This window comes from Balaenoptera musculus, chromosome 6 (genome assembly GCF_009873245.2).
Source record: "Balaenoptera musculus isolate JJ_BM4_2016_0621 chromosome 6, mBalMus1.pri.v3, whole genome shotgun sequence".
NCBI lineage: Eukaryota > Metazoa > Chordata > Mammalia > Artiodactyla > Balaenopteridae > Balaenoptera > Balaenoptera musculus.
This window is the reverse complement of record NC_045790.1, coordinates 5,005,253-5,025,798: the sequence shown is the minus strand read 5'-3', so window position 1 is coordinate 5,025,798 and position 20,546 is coordinate 5,005,253. Positions and strand designations below refer to the sequence as shown.

The 20,546-nt window shown below is 38.1% G+C and overlaps 1 protein-coding gene across 1 annotated transcript in view; it reads right to left on the bottom strand.

The window, feature by feature from the left end:
- The window catches only part of GALNTL6 (polypeptide N-acetylgalactosaminyltransferase like 6), a 1,174,587-nt gene that overhangs the window by 559,803 nt on the left and 594,238 nt on the right, over nt 1-20,546 (bottom strand).

Genomic DNA, 20,546 nt, shown 5'->3' with positions numbered 1-20,546 from the left:
CTGGCATTGATAAGTTAATAGGATTATAACTATATGATGTCATTCCTAACCATTTCTGCCCCATTTAAGGTAATTCAAAGGGTCAAAAAAAGTCCCACTTTTAAGCAGTTAGGAGGTCTGCCCTTCCCACTCCATGGTGATTTGTAGAGAAACCCAACACCAAATGAATTATGCCAGCTCCGATGGCTCTTAGACTTCCCAGAGTTTCAACCTAATCCTTTATTTAGAGAAGGCTAAAAAGGAACATCAATAATATTTGAACTTTTCTTAGTATTCTCTGGGTAGAGAATATAAAGGACAGTAGACTACATGGATCTTAAATTCCTAAAATTTTTGTCTTGTTCTTATTTTGAGAATGGAAATAAGTCTAGTTTAGAAATGTGAGTAAGCTCTGATGTGGTAAAACAGTGAACATTGTGTAAATTGGTTAAAGATGACAGAATGAAGACACTGAAGGCCACGTTACTGTCTAATGAAGTCTCACCTTCTGCATAACGAGCCACAGCAATGTGTTTAAGATCTGGGCTGCTGGATACAGCAAATTAATCTTCTGGACTTTGCCACTCACAGCATCACACAGAACTGCCAGAGCCTCCGTTTGTAGGTGCTGGATGAGGGATCTCCTTCTAAACTGAAGAATCAGTAACACTGGCTACCCTCCTCATTGTCCCTGGGTGAAAACAGCTACACATATGACTGGATTCATGAATACTAGGGCAGTGATTGGAGTAAATCATTCCATCATCCATGTTTTAGGGAAAAAAAATCAATCCCACCTTTAAAACCTAACCTTGACATTGGACACTACTTCTTAAAATATCATCCTTTATATCACTATAAGTTAATATAATATAATAATATTCATAAAGTAATAATGAAGTAATAATAATCACTATAAGTTAATATAAGTTCTAATTGCAAAATCAATAACTTGCCATTTGAACTTTTGGAAGACAACCTATTCCTAAGCCTGTCTTTAAAATAAATAAAGTGCATCCCTTTCTAAAAATCTTGTAATATTTATGCAACCCTAGCCCTGGTAATAAAATAGTATGTGGATTTTACATGAAGTGTGGGTCCTGACCTGCATTAAGCAATATATACTTTCTTTGGTCTTTATCAGGAAAAAAAATCTACAAAATTTCTTATAATAAGACTTCCTGTACTCAAGATGGCACAATGTATAGGACCACTTTCATTGAACTTTTGACAGTGGCCATAAATGCATCAGTATCTCCATATACTTCATAAAGCTATCACTTATATTTATATTATGCCATTTAAAAGATAGCTTCATAAAGCTATCATTTACATTTATATTATGCCATTTAAAAGATATTTATTATCTTTTACTAATAAATTAAATAATAATAAAATTACATTAAATTAATAATTTAATTTAATAAACCTCCCTGCTAGTTTTAAGCCAGGTACGTGCACACTGAGTTTTTATACCATTACTCCTTCACCCCTTCTCCAACTACAGGGAAATGTAAAATTGGGCCCTACCACAGACGCCAAACACACTGGCCACTTACGAAGGTGAATTAGACATAAAAATACATGTATCATTGATCTATATTTCTGTTTTTGTGCCAGTACCAAACTGTCTTGATTACTGAAGCTTTGTAGTATAGTCTGAAGTCAGGGAGCCTGATTCCCCCAGCTCCATTTTTCGTTCTCAAGATTGCTTTGGCTATTCGGGGTCTTTTGTGTTTCCATACAAATTGTGAAATTTTTTGTTCTAGTTCTGTGAAAAATGCCAGTGGTAGTTTGATAGGGATTGCATTGAATCTGTAGATTGCTTTGGGTAGTAGAGTCATTTTCACAATGTTGATTCTTCCAATCCAGGAACATGGTATATCTCTCCATCTATTTGTATCATCTTTAATTTCTTTCATCAGTGTCTTATAATTTTCTGCATACAGGTCTTTTGTCTCCTTAGGTAGGTTTATTCCTAGATATCTTATTCTTTTTGTTGCAATGGTAAACGGGAGTGTTTTCTTAATTTCACTTTCAGATTTTTCGTCATTAGTGTATAGAAATGCAAGCGATTTCTGTGCATTAATTTTGTATCCTGCTACTTTACCAAATTCATTGATTAGCTCTAGGAGTTTTCTGGTAGCATCTTTAGGATTCTCTATGTATAGTATCATGTCATCTGCAAATAGTGACAGCTTTACTTCTTCTTTTCCGATTTGGATTCCTTTTATTTCTTTGTCTTCTCTGATTGCTGTGGCTAACACTTCCAAAACTATGTTGAATAATAGTGGTGAGAGTGGGCAACCTTGTCTTGTTCCTGATCTTAGTGGAAATGGTTTCAGTTTTTCACCATTGAGGACAATGTTGGCTGTGGGTTTGTCATATATGGCCTTTATTATGTTGAGGAAAGTTCCCTCTATGCCTACTTTCTGCAGGGCTTTTATCATAAATGGGTGTTGAATTTTGTCGAAAGCTTTCTCTGCATCTATTGAGATGATCATATGGTTTTTCTCTTTCAATTTGTTAATATGGTGTATCACATTGATTGATTTGCGTATATTGAAGAATCCTTGCATTCCTGGGATAAACCCCACTTGATCATGGTGTATGATCCTTTTAATGTGCTGTTGGATTCTGTTTGCGAGTATTTTGTTGAGGATTTTTGCATCTATGTTCATCAGTGATATTGGCCTGTAGTTTTCTTTCTTTGTGACATCTTTGTCTGGTTTTGGTATCAGGGTGATGGTGGCCTCGTAGAATGAGTTTGGGAGTGTTCCTCCCTCTGCAATATTTTGGAAGAGTTTGAGAAGGATAGGTGTTAGCTCTTCTCTAAATGTTTGATAGAATTCACCTGTGAAGCCATCTGGTCCTGGGCTTTTGTTTGTTGCAAGGTTTTTAATCACAGTTTCAATTTCAGTGCTTGTGATTGGTCTGTTCATATTTTCTATTTCTTCCTGGTTCAGTCTCGGCAGTTTGTGCATTTCTAAGAATCTGTCCATTTCTTCCAGGTTGTCCATTTTATTGGCATAGAGTTGCTTGTAGTAATCTCTCATGATCTTTTGTATTTCTGCAGTGTCAGTGGTTATTTCTCCTTTTTCATTTCTAATTCTATTGATCTGAGTCTTCTCCCTTTTTCTCTTGATGAGTCTGGCTAATGGTTTATCAATTTTGTTTATCTTCTCAAAGAACCAGCTTTTAGTTTCATTGATTTTTGCTATTGTTTCCTTCATTTCTTTTTCATTTATTTCTGACCTGATCTTTATAATTTCTTTCCTTCTGCTGGCTTTGGGGTTTTTTTGTTCTTCTTTCTCTAATTGCTTTAGGTGCAAGGTTAGGTTGTTTATTCGAGATGTTTCCTGTTTCTTGAGGTAGGCTTGTATTGCTATAAACTTCCCTCTTAGCACTGCTTTTGCTGCGTCCCACAGGATAGAAAGCCCAGAGATAAACCCACACACATATGGTCACCTTATCTTTGATAAAGGAGGCAAGCATATACAGTGGAGAAAAGACAGCCTCTTCAATAAGTGGTGCTGGGAAAATTGGACAGGTACATGTAAAAGTATGAAATTAGAACACTCCCTGACACCATGCACAAAAATAAACTCCAAATGGATTAAAGACCTAAGTGTAAGGCCAGACACTATCAAACTCTTAGAGGAAAACATAGGCAGAACACTCTATGACATACATCACAGCAAGATTCTTTTTGACCCAGCTCCCAGAGAAATGGAAATAAGAACACAAATAAACAAATGGGACCTAATGAAACTTAAAAGCTTTTGCACAGCAAAGGAAACCATAAACAAGACCAAAAGACAACCATCAGAATGGGAGAAAATATTTGCAAATGAAGCAACTGACAAAGGATTAATCTCCAAGATTTACAAGCAGCTCATGCAGCTCAATAACAAAAAAACGAACAACCCAATCCAAAAATGGGCAGAAGACCTAAATAGACATTTCTCCAAAGAAGATATACAGATGGCCTACAGACACATGAAAGAATGCTCAACATCATTAATCATTAGAGAAATGCAAATCAAAACTACAATGAGATATCATCTCACACCGGTCAGAATGGCCAGCATCAAAAAATCTAGAAACAATAAATGCTGGAGAGGGTGTGGAGGAAAGGGAACACTCTTGCACTGTTGGTGGGAATGTAAATTGATACAGCCACTATGGAGAACAGTATGGAGGTTCCTTAAAAAACTACAAATAGAACTACCATACGACCCAGCAATCCCACTACTGGGCATATACCCTGAGAAAACCATAGGTCAAAAAGTGTCATGTACCACAATGTTCATTGCAGCTCTATTTACAATAGCCAGGACCTGGAAGCAACCTAAATGTCCATCGACAGATGAATGGATAAAGAAGATGTGGCACATATATACAATGGAATATTACTCAGCCATAAAAAGAAATGAAATGGAGGTATTTGTAATGAGGTGGATGGAGTTAGAGTCTGTCATACAGAGTGAAGTAAGTCAGAAAGAGAAAAACAAATACAGTATGCTAACACATATATACGGAATCTAAGGAAAAAAAAAAAAAAAGGCCATGAAGAACCTAGTGGCAAGACGGGAATAAAGACACAGACCTACTAGAGAATGGACTTGAGGATATGGGGAGGGGGTGGGGTGAGATGTGACAGGGTAAGAGAGTGTCATGGACATATATACGCTACCAAATGTAAAATAGATAGCTAGTGGGAAGCAGCCGCATAGCACAGTGAGATCAGCTCGGTGCTTTGTGACCACCTAGAGGGGTGGGATGGGGAGGGTGGGAGGGAGGGAGCTGCAAGAGGGAAGAGAAATGGGAACATATTGTATATGTATAACTGATTCACTTTGTTATAAAGCAGAAGCTAACACACTATTGTAAGGCAATTATACTTCAATAAAGATGTTTAAAAAAAAATACATGTATCACCTTTAAAATTGCAAAGCCACACAGCTGAAGAGTGACACTCGATTCAGGTCAGCCTTTTAGGGCAGGATGTGAGTGGGACACTGATATTTGAAGCAATAATTCTACAGGGGCCACCGCCAGCAGGCAGGGCAGAAAGATTTCTGTGAAATAGGGTCTCCAAGGTGGCCTCTTCTGAAAAACCTGTTCCTGTTCTTTGCACCACATATTTGACCTCTGTCCTAGCTTCCTTTCCATACCACTATTTACAGCACATTCAGCACTATGTCAGCCTCATCTACTCACAGTCTCCAAACTATAAGAACCTTCATGTTGAAGCCTAGGTCCCACTCATCTCTGTGTTTCCAGGACCTGGTGTCGGGAACCATCCAGAGTGTGTACCCAGTAAGTGTGGAATGAGTGAATTCAAAACGGCCCCTGCAGGCAAGACAGTATTGTTGAATAAAACAACATCAGGAAGACTGGAGATCACAATCACCCAGGAGCCAGTTAGAGAAATCCTGACCTGCACAAGGTACTGTGCACAGTTGCAAAACAATACGCTTCCTCTTCTTCGGGAAGAGAAAGGACTTCTCCCCAGGCTGGGTGTTGACACGTCCCTCAGGGCCATGACATGCACGTTCTATACAGCAAAGAGCGAGACTACTGCATAGCCCTAAATTCCCCCCAGTTTGCTACAGTGAAGCTCCACAGTTTTCATGATGAAGTTAGCTGGGTCCGCAAAGCCCATTCTTTCACTTCTAGCTTCACATCCCAACACCCAGCCTGTCATATGAAGCCCTCTATTAACCCAGAACCTGCTGGCCTTTGCCTAGATTGGCATGAGCTCTCATGACCAAGCTTTCACATATGCTGCAAAATCTGCCTGGAATACACTCCCAGGGGGGCCGTTTCATTTCATCCAACTAATTCCTATGAGTCCTTCACAAATGGGTCAGCTAATCTCTCCTCCTCTAGAATACATTTCTTGACCTTCCAGTCAGTTTAAAATGTCCCTTCCCTGATCTTCAGGAGTTCTCAAAGTATATTTTTAGATTTTTCAGAAGAGGCATACATGGTTATTTACAGCTGTGGTTTTGGAGGCAGATCTGAACTCAACTCCCAACTCTACCACCTTAAAAAAGTGTGACCTAATCTAAAAAAGAGTGGATATATGTACACGTATAACTGATTCACTTTGCTGTACACCTGAAACTAACACAACATTGTAAATCAACCATACACCAATAAAAATTTTTAAAAACTGTGGCTTTCATCGTGGTACCTCTTGTGTTTATTAACGGTGTACACAATTAAGAAGGTAATGCCTACATCTTTGGGATAGTTTTAGAATAAAATGTCAAACATACATAAGTATGGATAAATTCTTGGTACATAAGAATTCAAAATTTTAATGTACCTTTCCTCCTCTTCTTTTGGTTTTTATTATGATACAATGTATCGTACTGTATTACAGTTTTAACTTATTTAATGTCTTCTACATTGAACTTGAGAGTGGGGACAATGTCTTATTTCCTTTTATATCCCAATGCTGAGTTCACTTGACACATGACACTCAATATGCTTCTGCTGATTTAATAAATGCATTAAAATAACAATGCCAAGCATACATTTAGCCTTCTTCATCTCTTTTTCTAATATATGTTTTATACATTGAGTGACAAAAAACTATTCACCATCTTCTATATGTATAACAAGGAAAATATGCACATTTTCAAATAATTTACAATTCACTAAGGAAAGTATAAAAAGCTAGATATATTTAACTCCTGACTAAATTATCATTTTATAAAAGCAGGGGAGAAGAAAGCAGGAACATCTAAGGAAATCTCTCAACCACCAGAGTTTTAGGAAAGAAAAAGTATTTATTTCATAAGGCCATCATTCCAGATAGACAGAAGGCCCACAGAAGAATAAAACAAGTCAGCTTTTAAGTTTTATCTATTAATTGCTCTTTTTTTCCCCTACAAAGATGGCTTAGGCTAATAAATGTGTGTGTCTGTGTGTCTGTCTGTCTACGGTTTAGTAAAATAATATTTTACTTACCTTTTCTGGCAAGTGTGAAACATGAGATGGTTGAATGTATTTAGGTTTAGAATGTACTATTTTGAATAAATGACATGATAAAATTTTGTTCTCATCTGCTGTTTGTCTTTCTTTTTTTAATTCTAGGGTTGCTAAACTTAAAGTCATGGCAAGGTAAATCACACTCTTTAGAAACAGAAAACCTTTTCTTTTTTTTAACATCTTTATTGGAGTATAACTGCATTACAATGTTGTGTTAGTTGCTGCTGTATAACAGAGTGAACCAGCTATAGGTATACATACATCCCCATATCCCCTCCCTCTTGCGTCTCCCTCCCACCCTCCCTATCCCACCCCTCTAGGTGGTCACAAAGCACGGAGCTGATCTCCCTGTGCTATGCGGCCGCTTCCCACAGCTATCTATCTCACATTTGGTAGTGTATATATGTCCATGCCACTCTCTCACTTCGTCCCAGCTTAACCTTCACCCTCCCCATGTCCTCAACTCCATTCTACGTCTGTGTCTTTATTCCTGTCCTGCCCCTAGGTTCTTCAGAAACATTTTCTTTTAGAGTCCATATATATGTGTTAGCATACGGTATTTGTTTTTCTCTTTCTGACTTAATTCACTCTGTATGAGACTCTGGGTCCATCCACCTCACTATAAATAATTCAATTTCATTTCTTTTTATGGCTGAGTAATATTCCATTGTATATATGTGCCACATCTTCTTTATTCATTCATCTGTCGATGGACACTTAGGTTGCTTCCATGTCCTGGCTACTGTAAATAGAGCTGCAATGAACATTGTGGTACATGACTCTTTTTGAATTATGGTTTTCTCAGGGCATGTGCCCAGTAGTGGTATTGCTGGGTTGTATGGTAGTTCTATTTTTAGTTTTTTTAAGGAACCTCCATACTGTTCTCCATAGTGGCTGTATCAATTTACATTCCCACCAACAGTGCAAGAGGGTTCCCTTTTCTCCACACCCTCTCCAGCATTTATTGTTTCTAGATTTTTTGATGATGGCCATTCTGACTGGTGTGAGGTGATACCTCATTGTAGTTTTGATTTGCATTTCCCTAATGATTAGTGATGTTGAGCGTCCTTTCATGTGTTTGTCGGCAATCTGTATATCTTCTTTGGAGAAATGTCTCTTTAGGTCTTCTGCCCATTTTGGATTGGGTTGTTTGTTTTTTTGATATTGAGCTGCATGAGCTGCTTGTACATTTTGGAGATTAATCCTTTGTCAGTTGCTTCGTTTGCAAACACATTCTCCCATTCTGAGGGTTGTCTTTTCATCTTGTTTATGGTTTCCTTTGCTGTGCAAAAGCTTTTAAGTTTCATTAGGTCCCATTTGTTTATTTTTGTTTTTATTTCCATTGCTCTAGGAGCTGGGTCAAAAAGGATCTTGCTGTGATTTATGTCATAGAGTGTTCTGCCCAGGTTTTCCTCTAAGAGTTTTATAGTGTCTGGCCTTACATTTAGGTCTTTAATCCATTTTGAGTTTATTTTTGTGCATGGTGTCAGGGAGTGTTCTAATTTCATTCTTTTATATGTAGCTGTCCAGTTTTCCCAGCACCACTTACTAAACAGGCTGGCTTTTCTCCATTGTATATTCTTGCCTCCTTAATCAAAGATAAGGTGACCATATGTGCGTGGGTTTATCTCTGGGCTTTCTATCCTGTTCCATTGATCTATATTTCTGTTTTTGTGCCAGTACAATACTGTCTTGATTACTGTAGCTTTGTAGTATAGTCTGAAGTCAGGGAGCCTGATTCCTCCAGCTCCGTTTTTCCTTCTCAGGATTGCTGTGGCTATTCGGGGCTTTTGTGTTTCCATATAAATTGTGTGATTTTTTGTTCTAGTTCTGTGAAAAAAAAATGCCATCGTAGTTTGATAGGGATTGCATTGACTCTGTAGATTGCTTTGGGTAGTATAGTCATTTTCACAATGTTGATTCTTCCAATCCAAGAACATGGTATATCTCTCCATCTGTTTGTATCATCTTTAATTTCCTTCTTCAGTGTCTTATAGTTTTCTGCATACATGTCTTTTGTCTCTTTAGGTAGGTTTATTCCTAGGTATTTTATTCTTTTTGTTGCAATGGTAAATGGGAGTGTTTCCTTAATTTCTCTTTCAGATTTTTCATCATTAGTGTATAGGAATGCAAGAGATTTCTGTGCATTAATTTTGTATCCTGCAACTTTACCAAATTCATTGTTTAGCTCTAGTACTTTTCTGGTGGCATTTTTAGGATTCTCTATGTATAGTATCATGTCATCTGCAAACAGTGACAGTTTTACTTCTTCTTTTCCAATTTGGATTCCTTTTATTTCTTTTTCTTCTCTGATTGCCATGGCTAGGACTTCCAAAACTATGTTGAATAATAGTGGTGAGAGTGGACATCCTTCTCTTGTTCCTGATCTTAGAGGAAATGCTTTCAGTTTTTCACCATTGAGAATGATGTTTGCTGTGGGTTTGTCGTATATGGCTCTATCATGTTGAGGTAGGTTCTCTCTATGCCCACTTTCTGGAGAGTTTTTATCATAAATGGGTGTTGAATTTTGTCAAAGGCTTTTCCTGCATCTATTGAGATGATCATATGGTTTTTATTCTTCAGTTTGTTAATATGGTGTATCACATTGATTGATTTGCGTATATTGAAGAATCCTTGCATCCCTGGGATAAATCCCACTTGGTCATGGTGTATGATCCTTTTAATGTGTTGTTGGATTCTGTTTGCTAGTATTTTGTTGAGGATTTTTGCATCTATATTCATCAGTGATATTGGTCTGTAATTGTCTTTTTTTGTAGTATCTTTGTCTGGTTTTGGTATCAGGGTGATGGTGGCCTCATAGAATGAGTTTGGGAGTGTTCCTCCCTCTGCTGTATTTTGGAAGAGTTTGAGAAGGATAGGTGTTAGCTCTTTTCTAAATGTTTGATAGAATTCGCCTGTGAAGCCATCTGGTCCTGGGCTTTTGTTTGTTGGAAGATTTTTAATCACAGTGTCAATTTCAGTGCATGTGATTGGTCTTTTTATACTTTCTATTTTTTCCTGGTTCAGTCTCGGAAGGTTGTGCTTTTCTAAGAATTTGTCCATTTCTTCCATGTTGTCCATTTTATAGGCATATAGTTGCTTTTAGTAATCTCTCATGATCCTTTGTATTTCTTCAGTGTCAGTTTTTACTTCTCCTTTTTCATTTCTAATTCTGTTGATTTGAGTCTTCTTTTTTTTCTTGATGAGTCTGGCTAATGGTTTACCAATTTTGTGTATCTTCTCAAAGAACCAGGTTTTAGTTTTATTCATCTTTGCAACTGTTTCCTTCATTTCTTTTTCATTTACTTCTGATCTGATCTTTATGATTTCTTTCCTTCTGCTAAGTTTTGGGTTTTTTGTTCTTCTTTCTCTAATTGTTTTAAGTGTAAGGTTAGGTTCAGAAACCTTCTTTTAATGGGTTACCTTTAGGCATAAATGAGCCCATTAAAATGAGCTCTGGCTACAGATGTTGCTACTTCAGTGATGAGGAACCAGTGAACAGGAGGTCGTGTCTTCTAATACCTCAAGTGGGACAAACATTTCTATGAGGGACCAGTGCCCTGGTTACAGGCTGGGGCTTCTTTGGTCTGCATACTGCTCATGTGGGTGATATTTTGAATGAACTGACTTGTTGGCTTTTCCTCCAATTGGTAGCCTAATGGCAGAGTTACAGCCACACCTCAGTTCTCAACCACATCTATCTTGAAGTCAAACTACAGGACATCAAGAGTATCCTGGCTTGGAACCAAGCATGAAGTTTAGCAAGATGAATTGTTGGTACCCTTAGTTCATTTTCGTTCTAAGACTCTCCTAATAAATATGTTCAGAATTTAAGCACATGGAAGCTATTAAAGATTCAATTTGCTGATGTGACTGAATTCGGGAGGACTGGGGTGAAGTGTTTTCCCTAGCTCATTTCTCCAGCTAGCTGAAAAACTCTATGGAAAAATCGTTGATCATATTCCTATTCTCCTTCCCCTACTTTTTCAATAAGGTTTTTCTATAATGGTTTGTCTTCTAGGACATACAACTCACACGATGGCACAGCAACTTTTGACGGAATATTACAACTAAACTACCATTCTTAGTCTTCTTCCCCAGAAACAGCAAGGTTCAAGGCATAAATAGATCTGTATTTTACACCATGTGATTTGCAAAGTTGCAAACCGCATGGTGTAAAATAGATTTCTCAGCTTCAAAACAGGCTTTCCAGCTCGAAAACGAATTTACACAAAGCCATTTGCACTTCTTCAAGCTTCTAGACAGTGTGTCAGGGTCACAGCCATGGTCTTACCTTAGATAATTATTGGTAGTCATAGAGTTGGAAACGAGGGAATCGTGAAGTATCACAACAACTACAGCACTTTTTATACCGGTGTCAACATGTGGACTGACAAATGGTGTTTTCTCCAGTTTGCCTTCTCAGAGAGTGTAGATGGTGAAATCACTTAAGGAATAAAAGATGGCTTGAACTGAGAAGACATAAACCTAAACGATCATCTAGCATTTCACAAATGGCATCCCAGCACTCAGATCAAGTGTGCTCGTGTTAGACTTCAATTTATATAAAATAGTTCTTCCACGTTTCTCTCTCCCTTGCTGTCTCCACGACCACTTCTTAATTCAGTGATTGTCTCTTACTGTTTCTTGCCTCAACTGAACCAGCCTTCTAACTGGTACTGTCTCTCTAAAACCTGTTTTTCACAGAGTTGCCAAAGCGATCTAACTACTCCAAAGTTGTTAAAGACTTAAACTGAAGTCCTGAAACTATAAAACCTCTAGAATAAAACATAGGGGGTAAGCTCCTTGACATCAGTCTTGGCAATGATTTTTTTAATTTGACATCAAAAGCAAAGGAAACAAAAGCAGAAACAAGTGGGAATACACCAAACTAAAAAAGCTACTGCACAGAAAGGAAACCAACAACAAAATGAAAAGGCAGTCTATGGAATGGGAGAAAATACTTATAAATCATATATCTGCTAAGGGGTTAATATCCAAAATATGTATTAAAAATGTGGGCAGAAGAACTGAATAGACATTTTTCCAAAGAAAACATACAAATAGCCAATAGGTACATGAAAAGGTGTTCAACATCACCAATCATTAGGGAAATGCAAATCAAAACCACAGTGAGGTATCTCCTCACACCTGTTAGGATGGCCATCATCAAAAAGAGAAGAGATAGCAAATGTTGGCGAGGGTGTGGAGAAAAGGGAACCCTTGTACCCTGTTGGCGGGAATATAAATTAGTGCAGCCCCTATGGAAAACAGTATGGAGGTTCCTCAAAAAATAGAACTACCATATGATCCAGCAATCCCATTTCTGCTTATATATCCAAAGGAAATGAAAGCAGGACCTCAAAGAGAAATCTATACTCCCATGTTCATTGCAGTATTATTCACAATAGCCAAGACATGGAAAACAACCAAAGTGTCCATCAATGGACGAATGGTATATATAAATATATATACATGTATATTGGTACACACACACACACACACACACAAAATGGAGTATTATTGTGCCTTGAGAAAGTAGGAAATCTATTTCCATTTGTGACAACATGGACAGACCTTGAGGGCATTATGCTAAGTGAAATAAGCCAGACAGAGAAAGACAAATACTGTGTGGTACCACTTATGTATTTAATTTACTGATATATATGGATCATTACTGGTGATTTTTCCCTGCTTCATATTTCACAATGTTTAAAAGTTTTCTACTTTGAACATAGTACTACTTCACAATCAGGATAAAACCAACACATATTTCTTAAAAGTAAAATATATGTCAGAAACCTGAAGTCATCAATAGATAAAGACTTAACTTCAAACAGGAGTTAGCCCTTTCTATGATTATATAAAGTGCCCTCAGTCAGGCACTATTAGGAAACAATACTTTACAAGGCTCCTTTGTGACAGCTTCTGCATTTGCTTTAATGTTATTGGTTGTTTCTCTCATTAAAAATAGGAAGGTTACTTTGAAATTCCCTGCCATCAATTGAAAGAACAAGTTTGCGGATTCTTAATGGCAGAGACCACGTCATATTGATATTTATATCCCAAATACCCAGCATAATGCTTAACTTACAGAAAAGTTTTGAAATCTATCTAGACTACATGGATGGATTGATTTTCTGGCTATGGTCTCACTCTGAAGCAGGCGGGGCATCTATTGAGGTGTGACATGACTAAAGAATGATGTTAAATACTGAGATGGAGTGTTTTCAACTTTTATGCTGAGTTGCTAAAGGTCAGAGAGAGTAAGGGATCTTTTAAATAACCTAAATACTTATTGAGCACCTTTGGGTTGTTAAAATACAACTAGCTAATTTCTAAACCCAATCAGAAAAGTGTAGTAGCTAAAATACCCCTGACAGTTTTGTATATAAATAATGAGTAGATACCAGCTGTCTAGGATAGTAAAACATATTTTAAAGCTACACTAATTAAAACAATGTGTTACTGACTGAAGGATGATAGTTCAGAAAGTAACCAATGTACATGGGGGTTATGGTATGGTAGTATCTCCAATAAGTGGAGAAAAGATGAATAAATGATACTGGCCTAGCTGGCTAGCCATCTGAAGCAAAAATAAATGTGGATCCTAATATCCCACCCTACATAAACACCCTACATAAATTAGGATGGAAGAGATTTTTAACTGTTAATAAGCCATAAAATATGAGAAGAAAACTTGGAAAAATATTTTAGATCTTAGGATGGGAAGTCATTTCTAAATATGACTCAAAACCCCCAAACTGTTAAATATATTGATAAATTCAGCTAAAAAGATAAATATTCATGCATTAACATCATTCAAATGACAAACTGATTAAAAATATTTTTAATTCATAGCATACAAGGGCCTAATGTTAAGACAAAAGCCCATATAAATCAGTAAGAAAGAGATTAATAACATAACATTTTAAAATGAATTCAGTATATGAGTACCTGACAATTCATATAAAATTAATATAATTGACTCCTAACAAAATATGCTCAACAAGACTAATATTAAGGGAAAGGTAAACTGAAACAACTTGGTACTTTTAAAAAGTCTGTCTTGGTAAAGATCTCATCTTGACAGCTTGCTTCTTGAAGAGCTGTGAAAGGCAGGGCTACCTTCTGTATTGCTGGTGGCTCTGAACATTGATTTTTCTAGGTGCTAAAGATATAGTAATAAAAAAATGCCATAAAATCCATATTTTTTGAGCCTAACCTCTAAAGGATCTGACAGACAACAAAAAGATCAGTATGTCTGATATATTGTATATTTGATAGTCATAACTACAAAGGAGAAAAATAAAGTTAGAAAAGGGGCTACTGATTGCTTGTTACATTTTTAAATAGGTGATAAGATAGGCCTCACTGAGGTGGTAACGTTTAATAAAAGCCCTCCAAGAGACAGGAGGAAAGCTATGTGGATAACAGAAGAGAGCTCAAAGCAGAGCAAAGAGTAAGTGCAGATGCTCTGAGAAGTTTATTTGGCATATTAAGGGAATATCAAGGAGGTTGGTGTAACTAGTGTTGAATAAACGCACAGGAGATTATTACGAGATTCTGTCAGAGAGATACCAGGAGCAGACAATGTCATCGATCATTGTAATGACTTTGCAAAGATGAGAGAACATATTAGGGTATGGAGAAATGGCTTACTCTACCCTTTATTTAAAAAGTATCACTTTGGGCATAAAGGGTCCAGGACAAAGCAGCAAGGTCATTTAGTCGCGCTACAGGAATAATAATCCATGTGAGAGAGGACACAGCTTAGTCCAGGGAGATGGTGGTAGAGGTGAAAAGTTGTGGTCCAATCTCAGATACATTTTGAAAGTGAAGCTGACAGAATTCCTGACAAATCAAATATGGAACTAAAAGAGAGACACCTCATCAAAGAAGATGTACAGAAGGCAAATATGTATATGAAAAGATGCTTCACATCGTATGTCATTGGGGGAATTACAAATTAAAACAAGATACAACTATATGCCTATTATTAGAATGGCCAAAATTCAAAATACTGACAACACCAAAAGCTGACAAGGATGTGGAGCAACAGGAATTCTCCTTCACTGCTGATGGGAAGCAAAGTGGTACAGCCACCTTGGAAGACAGTTTGACTGTTTCTTGGTTTAAAACATGGGTTAACCCTATGATCCAGCAATTGTGCTCCTTGGTATTTACCTTAAGGAGTTAAAAACATATGTTCACACAAAAACCTGCACATGGATATTTTTACCAGCTTTATTCATAATTACCAAAACTTGGAAACAACCAAGATGCCCTTCAGTAGGTGAATGGAGCAATAAAATATGGTACATCTAAACAATGAACTATTATTCAGTGGTAAAAAGAAATGAGCTACCAAGCTATGAGACAACATGGAGGAACCTTATATATGTATTACTAAGTGAAAGACGCCAATCTGAAAAGGCTGCCTGCTATAATTATTCCAACTCTATGACCTCTGGAAAAGGTAAAACTATCGACACAGTAAAATGGTCAGCAGTCGTAGAGGTCTGTTTTGAGGAGGAAGGGATGAATTGGCAGAGCACGGGGATTTTTAGGGAGTGAAACAATTCTGAATGATAGTATAATGATGAATGCATGCCATTATACATTTGTCCAAACCCTCAGAATCCACAACACCAAGAGTGAACCGTAATGTCAACTCTGGATTGATAGTGACGTTCAGTGAAGGTTCATCAATTGAACAATGGTGCCCTCTGCTGCCAGATGCTGGTAATGAAGGAAGCAATGTGTGTTTGGGGGAAGAGAGTGGTATGGGAATTCTGCACTTCCTTCTCAATTCTGCTGTGAATCTAAAACTGCTCTAAAATTAAAATGGAAGGGAGAAGTTAGAGATGAAATTATATTGTTTGAACTCAGCATTCAAGCACTGGACATGTGCAGAATTACTGAGAGAGATGAGACTGTGGAAGAAGGAGATTTTCTCCCCTGATCTGTATATTTGTTTTGTTTGGATTGGTTTCGTTTGGTTTGGAAAAGGGAAGAACAGAATTCTGGGATTTGGATGTATTAAATTTGAGATGCACAATTAAAAATCCAAGGAGAGATGTCAGCAGTTGGAAATATAGCTCTGAAATCTAACAGACCTGTCAGGGCTGGATATGAAAATTTGGAATCATTGGATATACATAGTTTTTGAGCCATGAACTGGATGTGATCAATCAGGGAGTGAGTATAAATAAAAAGGGAAGACACTCAACGACTGAGCCTTGGAGAAATGCTGAAAGGAAAAATTCAGGGAGAAAAGGAAGAACCAGCAAAGCAGAGTGAGAAGTAAAACCAGTGAATTACCAGGCATGCACATACAGTAAATGTGTCTGAAGTCAAAACTGAAAATCAAGTTTTCAGGATGATGGACTAAGGTGTGCCCAGTGTTGCTGTTAGGTGAGAGAAGACAAGGATGAGAACTGGCTACTGAATGAAGCAAGTGGGGGTCACTGTTGACTTTGACAAGAACAGTCTTTGTGGAGGGTTCGAGCAAAAATCTGATGGGACCAGGTTCAGGAAAATGGAAGAGAAGCTTTGATAAATTTTACTGTGATGGGGAGAGAGAAACTGATGGAAACTGGGAGAAGAAGTGTGATCAAGAGAGGGTTTTTAAAAATGGGGATTATAAAAGCATGTTGTTGTAGAGACGGGGCAATCCAGTTGGGAGGGATTTATCATAAGAAGAGTGAGGACAGATTTGCAGATAGAATGTCCCTGAGAGGTCAAAGGGAAGGGCTCAGCCTCAGTCAGGAGGAGGGATATCCATCTGTAGTCATAGAGGAGAAGGTGGGGTATGCAGGAACATACGTAGGTGGGTGGGTGGAGGTGAGAGCACGCGGAAATTCTTTTCTGGTTCCCTTGATGTTCTCAGTGAAGTAACAAGCAAGGCTATAGCCTGAGAGTGAGCGTGGGAAGGCAGAGCCACAGGGGAGGAGAGGAGAAGGTACAAAGTAGTGCTAACGGGAACGGGAGAGTGATTGCTTCATGCTAGGCACCACCCGTGTCCCATCTGAACTTAGCAATCATGAATTTAACATGAGACCTGTCAACATGGTTGGGAGGTGTTCTCTTGCCACTCTGAGCTGCACTGACAAAGGTGCAGAGTAAGCAAAAGCTGGATTTAAGAAGGGCTGGGGTTTTGTCAAGGGAATGTATTATTAATTGAGGGAAGTGGTTAAGAGTGTATAGAAAAGAAAATGCCAAAGAACTGAAGTAGGGAAATATGTGAGTTTTGGAATATGATTGGGGTTAGTGGTTATGAAATAGTGTTAGGAGCAATAAAAACTAGTGTTTTTAAATTTTTAAATTTTATTTTGGGGTAAGTATACAAACAACCCAATGATCACTGCAGCACTGTTTACAACTGCCAAGGCATGGAAGCAACCTAAGTGTCCATCAACAGATGAATGGATAAAGAAGATGTGGTACATATATACAATGGAATATTACTCAGCCATAAAAAAGAATGAAATAATGCCATTTGCAGCAACATGGTTAGACCTGGAGATGATCATACTAAGTGAAGTTAAGTCAGATGGAAAAAGACAAATACCACATGGTATTACTTATATGTAGAATCTAAAAAAAGAAAAAAATATATACAAATGAACTTATTTACAACACAGAAACAGACTCACAGACTTTGAGAATAAACTCTAGGTCTTAATGGGGTCCATGTATTACTGAAATTAGAGTACGATACGAGATGAGCTGGAGAGGAGGGGTTGATGGTTGAAGGTGAAGTTACCTGGGGTTTGCAGTTACAGATAATGGCAAGGTGTATACCAAGAGCATGGCCGTAAGAGTGAGTGGCTGAGGGCGAGTGGAGGTCAAGGTCACCTGGAGGACAGAGGTCAGGGAAATTAGAGACCAGGACATTAAAAGAAGTTTAAAAGACCATCCTTGCAGATATCAAAATCACTAGAACATCTGGCCGACATATTATCAAAGGCATGTCAGTGAATCAAAGCTAAAAGCTTTCAGCAAAGAAACAAGTGATTCCAGGGCCAAAGAAGACCGCGATTAGTAGGGATGGTAGGAGCATCCCTTGATAATGTAACATTCAATGCTGAGGGCTGGCAGGGGTATGGAGGGAGAATTATCGAGAAGCAGGGTCTCTTGAGGATGGTGGCTCAGGTAGTTCTTTTCACAAAGATTAGTGGGGGTGGTGGGTAGGAAGCAAAATATGCAATGCCATCCTTCCTCTCATTTGCATACCTGTTAGCCCATGGAAAACCAACTGGTTTTTATGGGACTCCTGGGATTTAAACCAAGGTCAACAGGCAGCAGCAGAAGGAGGTCCTACAAGATGTCACAGAATCCTAAAATCCAGACATGACAAATCCTGGAAAATGTCAGATAAAGGTCTGTGTGATTTAGTACGATTACCACATACTATCCAGAGATCCAATCCTTTGAAGACTTTAGGCTTCAGTAGCAGAAAAAGTATGATATGACTACTAAAAATGAGAAGAGATCTGGTTCCCTGGAAGAGATGAAGCCAGCTGAGGTCTTTGGCTAATGGGGTGAGAAGACAGATTTTGTCTGGGAAGCACAGCAAAGATGATCATTTTTTCTTTTTTTTTTTTTTTACCTTTTGACTTGCCTTGGAATACCTTTTGGGGTGAGAGGGAAGTCCTACTCTAGTTCTGTCCTATTGTTTCCCATGATCTTATACCACTGATCTTCACAATTACACGGTTTCACATATTCACGTCACCTGACCTCCAAGATTTGAGTGGTGTGTCCTGCCCAAGGCAGAGGAAGCGCTGACGCATTGTTGCGTGTGTTTCAGAACTCGGCTTGTCTTCTTCGTTCAGTTCTAAGCACCGTGCTTTAATGACCTCAAGCAAACTTAAAAGGCATTATGTTCAGCTAAAGAGACCAGACAGGAATGAAGATAAACTGTGATGTCATTGATATCAAAGGTCAGCACAGGTGGCAGAAGTCACAGTAATGGTTGCCCATGGGGAAGAGGGTGCATATGGCCTGGAAAGTTACAAATGAAATATCTGGGCTGATGGAACTGCTCTTTTTTTTGATTTGGGTTGTGGTCCCATGAGGGTATAGATATGCAAAGTCATAAATCTGTACAAAAAAGATTGGTGTAGTTTACTGTTTATAAATAGAGTGCTGAAAAATATTTAAGTAGATTAAAAAACCTGGGAAGTAGCACAGTAGGGCAGCTGGATGGCAAACAGACCACATAAAATGCACCCCCTTCTCATAACTCCCACATAAGACAAATAAGTACCAATGGAAAGAAAAATGGAGGAGCCCGGGGAAAACAAGCTGGAAGTTGATTATTGGGGGGAACAGGATAACAACTCTTCAGATACTTAAACAACAGCAAGAACACACGTGCTATGAGGAAGAGAGAGGAAGCCTGTTGTTCCTTACAGACTCTGGAATGGAGTGAAACCGGTGGGAGGAACCCAGAAGAAAACAGTTTCACCTCTTACAAGGAAGGCTGTCATAAAAAACATTAACTGTCCCTGGATTAAGTGATTCTTCACTTGAGCACTGATTTTTAACAATTTTCTCCAAATAATCCTCAGAACTGTAAGTTGAATTTGTGAACAATGGGGACCCCTGTGGCTGAAGTGGGGTCTGGAGACATGTCTGCCTTCCCATCCCCAAATCACTTCTGGGGGGGCACCCAAAAGCAGATGGCCAGCTCTTCACTATAAAGTTGCAGGAGCGATTCAAACATCTGATTTGTCCTTGAACTAGATGGCTCTTAAAATCAATTTTATCTTCTAGCCTATGAACTTAAGGCTTGAAGATTAAAGACCTTCGACTGTCAAACCATGGCGATTTGCAACATTCCTTTCTTTTCTGGTGTGTATTTGATATTGTATTAAAAGATGCTATAGCATTCTAATTCATGATGTGTGCCTTGAAGGGAATGGGCAAGGTAGAATTATGCATATGACTTCAGAGCTTCTAGTAACTGTAGAGACATAACAGAAAGAGATTATCACTTACCTCCCTGGATAACTAAACACATGGCAGATTAATAAAATGTCAATATGGAGGAAGGTGGGCAGGATCACAGACCCACTGCCCCAGTTAAAGAGTCTGCTGCTATGGCATTGAACTCAAGTCTTTGTTACACAAACTGAAAGGAGACCTTCATTTCAAATGTGAAAGGATGGCAGGATAGTCCTCAAGTCAAATGTCAAGTTTAGATGAAAACTTCGGTGCAATATACTTTTACAGACAGTTCTTCAGACTCCAAGAGCATTTTTTAAAAGCTCATACTACTCTTATTTATAGCTTCCTTTAAAAACAGACTGGAATAGGATATTCGTTAGCTGTATCTTTAGATGATTTTCTGTCTAGGTTAAAAGAAAGCCACTAGTGATAGCACATCTAAAATACTTAATATAGTGCATTGCAATGGAAATAATAATTATGAAGGATATGTGTTCTTGGGTCTATGCTAGGTTCTGGGAAAAATCTTTTCCTCAAAGAGATTATATTTCAGTAGTGAGACAGACTCATTAGCATCATGATGGAATGTGATGGAGCCATAATGA